This window comes from Amborella trichopoda, chromosome 10 (genome assembly GCF_054954075.1).
Source record: "Amborella trichopoda isolate Santa Cruz 75 chromosome 10, AtrichopodaSantaCruz75HAP2 v2.0, whole genome shotgun sequence".
NCBI classification, from domain to species: domain Eukaryota; kingdom Viridiplantae; phylum Streptophyta; class Magnoliopsida; order Amborellales; family Amborellaceae; genus Amborella; species Amborella trichopoda.
The window spans coordinates 39,417,970-39,426,028 of NC_142345.1; the positions used below are offsets into that span (position 1 = coordinate 39,417,970).

An 8,059-nucleotide genomic window follows, 5' to 3' on the forward strand; every position below is an offset into this window, starting at 1 on the left:
CCAGAATGTCATCGACACAGTCTTCCATAATGGTATGCATTAGATCGTGGAAGATGCTAGTCATTGCCCGTTGATAAGTTGCTCCTACATTTTTGAGAACCGAAGGGCATGACTTTGTAACAGTAGATTCCTCATTGCATTATGAATGACGTCTTGGTTTGGTCTTCTTTTGCCATGAAGATTTGGTTGTAACCCGATAAGCCGTCCATGAATGACAACATCTCGTGCCTCGCAGTGTTGTCGACCAAGGCATCTATGTTTGGTAATGGAAAATTGTCTTTGGAACATGCCTTGTTGAGGTCTCGGTAGTCGACACACTCGGATCCTCCCGTCTTTCTTGGGTACGACCACTATTTTGGCCAACCATTCTGAGTAATTGACGAGGGTAATTAAATTCGCCTTGAGCAGTTTGTCGATTTCTTCTTTAATTTTTAACTCAAGCTGGGTCTTTTGACGTCGAAGTTTCTACCTTACAGGCTTGACCCCTTCGTTGAATATTATGTGATGTTGCACCAATGTGGGATCTAGCTCTAGCATATCATCGTATGACCAGGCGAAGATATCATGATATTCCTTGAGAAGGGAAATCACATTTTCCCGTTCTTCAGAAGATAAGGAGGTTTCAATCTTGGTTAACCTTGAGTCCTTCTCAGTTCCTAGGTTTACATCAATCGTCTCTTCGAATAAAAAAAAAGTTCTAGTCCCAAAAGTTGTGCATCTTGCAGCATACCATTTGGATCTGTCCATTTTCATGATTTTCATTTGTTTACAGATATACTTGATTTGTTTAAAGTTTTATAATTAGATATCAAAATAGATTCTCAAGCCATTCTAAGAAATTTTTACACCAAAGTTACATCTTATGATAAAATTTGGATGTGCACCTTACTTCAATTGTTTAAGGTTGTAGCCTTATGCAAACCGCACCCTTTTCAAATTCTATGGTGTAACCCAACCATTCATTCAGAGGACATCCCACCTTCTTTCGACCTGCCCCAAATATGACATGTTTTGGCTGCTATCATTGCCTGAGGTCCTAACTACTAACAAAAATTGTATACAAATTTTTTTTGAGCGGGAGCTCCCGATTCAAAAAAATTTGTTTTCTATGGGGTTTTTACCTTATGCATACAGTTCCTTGGGTTTAGTTAGGGCTTGAGACAACATATAAGGTTTAATTTGATAGGGTTGCAACTCTATCAAAATAAGTAAAGCCTCATCTCATAATTCATCAAAAATTGTAATTCTAAGTGTAGAAAAACATTTAAGTCGATCTACTCAGCTTGAACATTATTGTTGTGGAAAAGAATTTGGATTTCAAATTCTAAAAATAATGTATATTGCAACAAATTATCTAAACTATCCATTTCACATTAAAAATTAAGTGTTTGTATATCCACAAGATCAGGATCATTTTTTGAGTTTCAAATTTTATTATTGATGTTGAAAATTAATTTTAAAGCATCATAAAGATTTCTGATGATGAAAGTACTTTCTAGATGAGGCTTTAGTTTGTTTTTTATAAAGCCTGAGCCGCATAAAAACTTCACTCCTTTTCAATGTGGGCCATAACTAGTTAAAAAGTTTGAAAAGAGGGAAGAGAAATCCAAAGAATCGCAGATGGAAAGAGAAAATAATTTATAATTGATGGGACCTGTTTCGTGTCCTTTTCCGAATGTTCTCGAACTCATTATTTAAGGCGAAAGTTCCCCTAAGAGGCTCAAAGTTCAAACAATCACGGCTGTAAATGGAAAATAATTACACAAGTTTAGTTTGCGTGAAATTATTAATTTCATCTTAAATTTTTTTTACATCAATTAATTGCCGATTAATGTGAAAAGATGCATTAAAACTAATTGTTATAAAAATACTTTTATACTTAATCATATAATTTTTTTTTTTCATATAATAAAAACAATTTTACAGGAACCAACAAAACGAAAAAGTTTGCCTATTTACGTTTTCAAACGCCACCAACCGATGAAATCACGAGTGGTAGAATTGGTTTCCTCTTCCAAATTTTCTTTAACCAAGTCTCAAGCGTTCCTCTCACCAGCAAAAATTTAGCCCAAACCATGAGCGAATCCTTCCTACTGCATGCAAATTCTCATCTTTCTTGTATCGAGGACTCACCTTTCCTATATCATCGCTAGCAAACAAACTTTTAAATATGAAAAAAGTTCATCTAAGGTTGAGGCTCTAAACAATCAAATTATAACACACATAAAATATTCACTATAAATTTTTTTCGACATTGAAAAGCACTCAAATCAAATCATCTCAACATTGAGATGCATGTTAAAAAAAAAAGGACTTCAAGTCTTGGAATAGTGCATCTTATATCTAAACCGAATTTTCAAGTATTTATGGATCTGCTTGGTCTATACTATTTTTGAAGCTTAAAATTTTACAATTAACGATGAAAATAAATTTTCAGGCTATCATAAAACTTTCTTGGTACGAAAAAGATTTTTTTAAAATTTTGTTGAACTCTAGTATCTTTGATTGACCAGATAGCCTCAATGGATTAGTCTAATGTTTCAAGCATTAGGCTGCCCAAGGTTGGGCAGTTCGATGTTCAAGACATCGGACCTCTTCATACACATATTTTTAAGTTTAAGGTGAATCAATGTTTGAGACGATAGAAAACTCCAAACTTCACAGCGTTTTAAGTATGGAGACGAGTCTCGTGTCTTGAACATCTAAGTGCCAACATTGGGGAAGTCTATAGTTTGAAACATCAGACCACCCCAAAAGTGGTGACTTCCGTATCGGGCAGTCCAAGAATTCAACAAAAAAATAAAAAGTAAACAAAAAAAACTGGCGCAAAACTTGATTAAATGGAAAAAAGACCGACCTCCGAGCGAAATTTTTTAAATTATGAACCAACAAATAATTCCAGAAAATTTTTCTGGTCCGCACATAAATTTTCCTTATATTTTAAGCCATGGTGTGTCAAAAATGGCACCTTTGAAAAATCACAGTGCATTATGTTAATGTGGGCCATACGGAACTCAAAAGTTTGAGAAGATGAGGAGAAATCACAGCTGAAAAGAGAAAATAATTCATAATTGAAAGGCAATCTGTTTCCACTCTTTTCTGTAACACATTATTTAAAGCAATTAAAATTACAAAAACCCTCTAAAATGGAATTTTTACACACTTTATCTCCCACCCAACTTTTTCTAGCAAATATCCCACTATATAATGTCCGGCAGTTATTTTTGTTGGAATGACCAGTACGGCCTTTCATGATGGTGGTCCAGCGTATCATGATGGCGGTCCGACGATTATTTTTTACTGGCATGGACAGTTTGAGGTTTTCAATTATTTTCATGATGGTGGTGGCGGTCCCACCATTATTTTTTACTGGAATGGGCGGTTCGAGGTTTTCAATTATTTTTTTTGGAATGGCCATTACGGCCTTTCATGATGGTGGTCCAGCGTTTCATGGTGGCGGTCCCATGATTATTTTTTACTGGAATCGGCGGTTCGAAACTTTTTGTATAGGGGTATTTGCTGAGAAAGATGATTTTTTTGGGAAGTTGCTAAGAAAAATTGGGTGAAAGTTAAAAGTAAGTAAAAGTCCATTAGGATGGAGTTTTTTTTTTTTGTAATTTTCCCTTTAAACACAGCTATAAAGCAAAAATAAATTAAAGAAAAAATATGCTGACTTTTTCGAACTCTTTACAAGATTTCAAACACCACCAACTGACAAAGTCACCAGTGGTGGAAATCGTTTTGGTCATCATGCTCAAATGGCCGGCCACACAGCAAAGCAAAGCATCGCAAAATAAAAAGCCCGCAAAATCTGTGTGTTGCTTTGAAAGAGGGCAGGGCAGGGCATTAGGCGAGATCAAAGAGGCATGGCTGATGCTGTGGTAACGTTTCTGTTAGGAAAATTGAATGAAGTAGTCCATAACGAAGTTCGACTGCTATCAGGAGTCGGTGCCGATGTTGAATGGATCAAATCCCAGCTCGAAATCACGTTAGAGTGCCTCAAAGACGCAGATAAAATAAAAGAGAGAGATGGAGTGGTGGATAAATGGATGGGGCAAGTGCGAGACTGGGCCTATGATGCTGAAGACACCCTTGATGAATACATGGTCCAGATGGAGAGTATACATCAAAGGACGGGATTCATGGGCTGCCTTTCCTGTGAGCCTCGTCGTGTGAAAATTCAACACCTATTTGCAACAAAGATGCAGGATATTAGATCGCACGCTTGGGAGATCCAAGAAAGAAAGAATATTAGATCGCTTGCTTGGGAGATCCAAGAAAGAAAGAACTGGCCCATTCGACGTCATGAAGAAGCCAGCTCCTCAAATGCCATGGTCGCGACAACTGTATATTCACGATCACTTTCTTCTTTGGTCGATGGAGGACATATCTTTGGAATTGAGAGTAAAATTGAAAGAATAGAAGGGTGGTTGCTGCAAGGTGAGCCACAACTCAAGGTAATCTCCATTGTTGGAATGGGTGGTTTGGGCAAAACTACTCTTGCACACGCAATTTATAATGCACCTAGGGTTAAGGGACATTTTCATTGCCGAGCTTGGGTTACTGTGTCACAGTCATTCACACCAGAAAGGATTTTAAGCACCATCCTAGTACAATTTCTGAGTGATAAACAGCGTGAGCATGTGCAGAAAATGGACGCGAGTTCTTTGCGACTAGATAACCGTGGGTTGTATTCAGTAGATAACCGTGGGTTATATTCAGTAGATAACGCGTTATATTCAGTAGATAACCGTGGGTTATATTCAGTAGATAACCGTGGGTATTCAGTAAATAAGACTGTACAATTTCTGGGTGATAAAGAGCGTGAGCATGTGCAGAAAATGGACGCGAGTTCTTTGCGACAAGAGCTCCGTCGGTGTTTAGTAGATAAGACTTTCCTTGTGGTGTTGGATGATGTATGGAGTGAAGGGGTATGGGCAGAATTGCGCACTGCATTTCCGGATTAAGAGAATTCCAGTAGGTTCATCATTACGACTCGCATTGCAGGAGTAGCTACACCAATACATGTCAGGAGAGAAGTCTATGAACTTGAATTTCTTTCGGAAGAAGATGCCTGGTCGCTCTTCTGCATAAATGCATTTTGCATGGAAGCTGAAAATGCATGCCCTCCAGAAATAGAGGATGAAGCACATCTCATTGTTAAAAAATGTGGGGGTCTGCCATTGGCGATTGTGGCTATTGGGGCTATGATGTCTAAGAAGGATAGGAACCCACGTGTATGGGAACAGGTTCACCGAAGTCTAGAATGGGAATTGAACAATCGGTCCAATTTTGAATTGGTGAGGGGCGAACTAGTGAGGGGTGTTTTGTTACTGTCTTACAAGGATTTACCGCCTCTCCAGAGGCATTGTTTCTTATATTGTTGCTTATTCCCAGAGGACTACAACATTTCCCGTTCGCAATTGGTTAGGCAATGGATAGCAGAGGGATTCATAGAAGGAAGACCAGGAATGACCGAGGAGGAGGTAGCTGAGGAATACTTTAAAGACCTGCTCGATAGGAATTTGATTCTTGTGGGAAGAACCGGTAAGAGTGGGCAAGTCAGAGAATGTCGAGTGCACGATGTAGTACGTGCACTTGGCGTTTCCTTATTGGAAAGAGAGAAGTTTGGAGTATTTCATGATGGCCAAAATCAGAAACTTGAGACAACGACTCGGCGAGTATCCATGAGCAGCTATAAACCCATGGACCTGTCTCGTCTCCGAACGTTCCTCATGCTCAACATAGATAGAGAAATAGGCAGAAATTCAGATGCCGGATCAGTTATACCTGGCTCGTTGTGTAGCTCGAGATTCATATCTTGTCTCAGAACAATCTTCAAGTTCTTCACTCGTAGAGATATACAAACAGAAACAGAAACTGGCCCGGTTATGCCTGGCTTGTTGTGCGGATCCAGATTTTTGAGGGTTTTGGACCTTCAAGGCATGGAATTGAAACGCGTGCCAGAAGAAGTGGGGCAGCTCATTCTTCTTAGATACCTGGCACTAGGGCGATGGGGTTCGGATGAACTCGTGGAGGTCACAGAAGCTGTGGCGAACTTAACACGCCTCCAAACTCTACACTTGAACTGTAACAAAAATCTAATTTTGCCGATTGGGATCTCAAATATGGAAGCTTTGACATGTTTGAAAATATTTACAGGGTGTATTATTGGAGTACGAGGTTTAAAAGCTCCAGAAAGGATTGGAGGCTTGACTAACCTCCAAATATTGAAAGGTGTAGCTGCGGATTCAATGTTTATAAGATACCTAGCCAACTTGACGCAACTTCGTTCGCAAACGATTGAATTACTGAGTGAGGAAGATGGTGAGACGTTGTGCGCCTCTATCCAAGAAATGAAATCGATGCATTCCTTGTGCATATACTTCGAGGGTGGTTTATGGGTGAGAGAATTAGTATCTCTTCCACAAATGAGGAGTCTTCAGAAACTGCGTCTTTTCGGGAGGTTGGAGACGCAGCCAAGTTGGTTTAATTCTTCCCTCACCGTGATAGAATTAGGCTGTTCCAATTTGACAGAGGATCCATTTGATATCTTTCAAACTTTGCCCAATCTCATGCATCTGAATCTCGTGCAAGCGTACTTGGGTTCGCAGCTAGGAGAATGCAGAGCACAAGGGTTTCCTAAGCTTCAAATTCTCTTTCTAATCGATTTGCCTAATTTGGAAAACTGGGGAGAAGTGGAGCAGGGTGGTATGCCCGTCCTCCGTATGGTATCCATTTCGGAATGCAAGAATCTGAAGGCACTGCCTGAAGGTTTTCAACACTTGATTTCTCTTCAATTCTTGACACTTGAATCCGTGTCTGATGAGTTTGTGATTCGGCTTAGGAATGAAGACCATTACAAGGTGCAACATATCCCTTTTGCTGAACATATGTACCGTGATTCTGTAGATGGTCAATGGAAAAGTGAACACCTTTAGAAAGGTTATGGCCTTCGGGGTTACCTGGAATATTCAGACTTCTTGTCATCTTTCTCTTGATTTCTTGGAGTAATTGTATTTCTTGTTAATTTTGTAGATGGGAGATGGTTTTTGTTGATGGTGAAAAGAAACATGAGGAATCACTTTGACTTTGCTCCTTGTTTGGTGGTTGTTGTAGCGATCGACAGTCGTATTTACTCCTTTTGGGTTTTTGTTTATTGTGCTAAGAGAGCATACTTCATTAATCTGTTTTTTTGTCCCTAGATAAAATCTCTTTTTTACTTTGTATATTTTACTGGATTACGTTGTTGTCAAATGTGTTGGGGGCAATCCAACGTCTCAACAGGTATGCATTCATAGTATGTACCTGGATATTGTCTCTAGATGGAGGAAAAAATAAATACGCAGATGTATTTGTTTCTCAGTAACAACTATAACGAATACAGCACTTCTAATCATGTTATTTTGGGTTATAAGCTCGTGAATCTCATTTATATTTCATGGACAATTCTATGGTACATCTTACGCATTACTAGAATAATCATGGACTTGTAAATAGACCTTGAACATATTGTATTTTCTTCCATTCTCATTTATATTTCATGGACAATTCTATGGTACATCTTACGCATTACTAGAATAATCATGGACTTGTAAATAGACCTTGAACATATTGTATTTTCAAATGGAAGAAGTTTACAAAGGTTGCAACCTTAAACGTACCTGCAAAACCCATAGGAAAAAGCTGGTTTGAAGATGGAAAACCCCTTAATGGATCACCTCGATACCGAGGTATATGGATATAGCAGAAAAAGTTAATTTCTAGCCCTAAAACTTGTGCATCTTGCAACATATTATTTGGACCGTCCATTTTCAAGATTTACATGTGTTTACAAATCTACTTGATTTGAACCATTTTTGGAGTTTAAAATTTTGTAAATAGATATCAAAATAGATTTTCAAACCAATCTAAGGACTTTTTATACCAAATGTATATGCTATGATAAGATTTAGATGTGCACCTTACTTTAATTGTTTAAGGTTATAATCCTATGCAAATCATGCCCTTTTCAAATTCTATGGTGTAACTTACCATTTATTCTAAGGACATCCCACCC

General features: G+C 38.4%; 1 pseudogene across 1 annotated transcript in view; it reads left to right on the top strand.

Moving 5' to 3' along the window:
- LOC18434043 (uncharacterized) overlaps nucleotides 1-7,202 on the top strand; it is a 19,469-nt pseudogene extending 12,267 nt beyond the window's left edge. Inside the window, exon 6 of the transcript XR_016043452.1 lies at nucleotides 3,831-7,202. The product of XR_016043452.1 is annotated as an uncharacterized LOC18434043 (transcript). The remainder of the gene's footprint in view (nucleotides 1-3,830) is intronic.
- The last annotated feature ends 857 nt before the right edge of the window (nucleotides 7,203-8,059 follow it).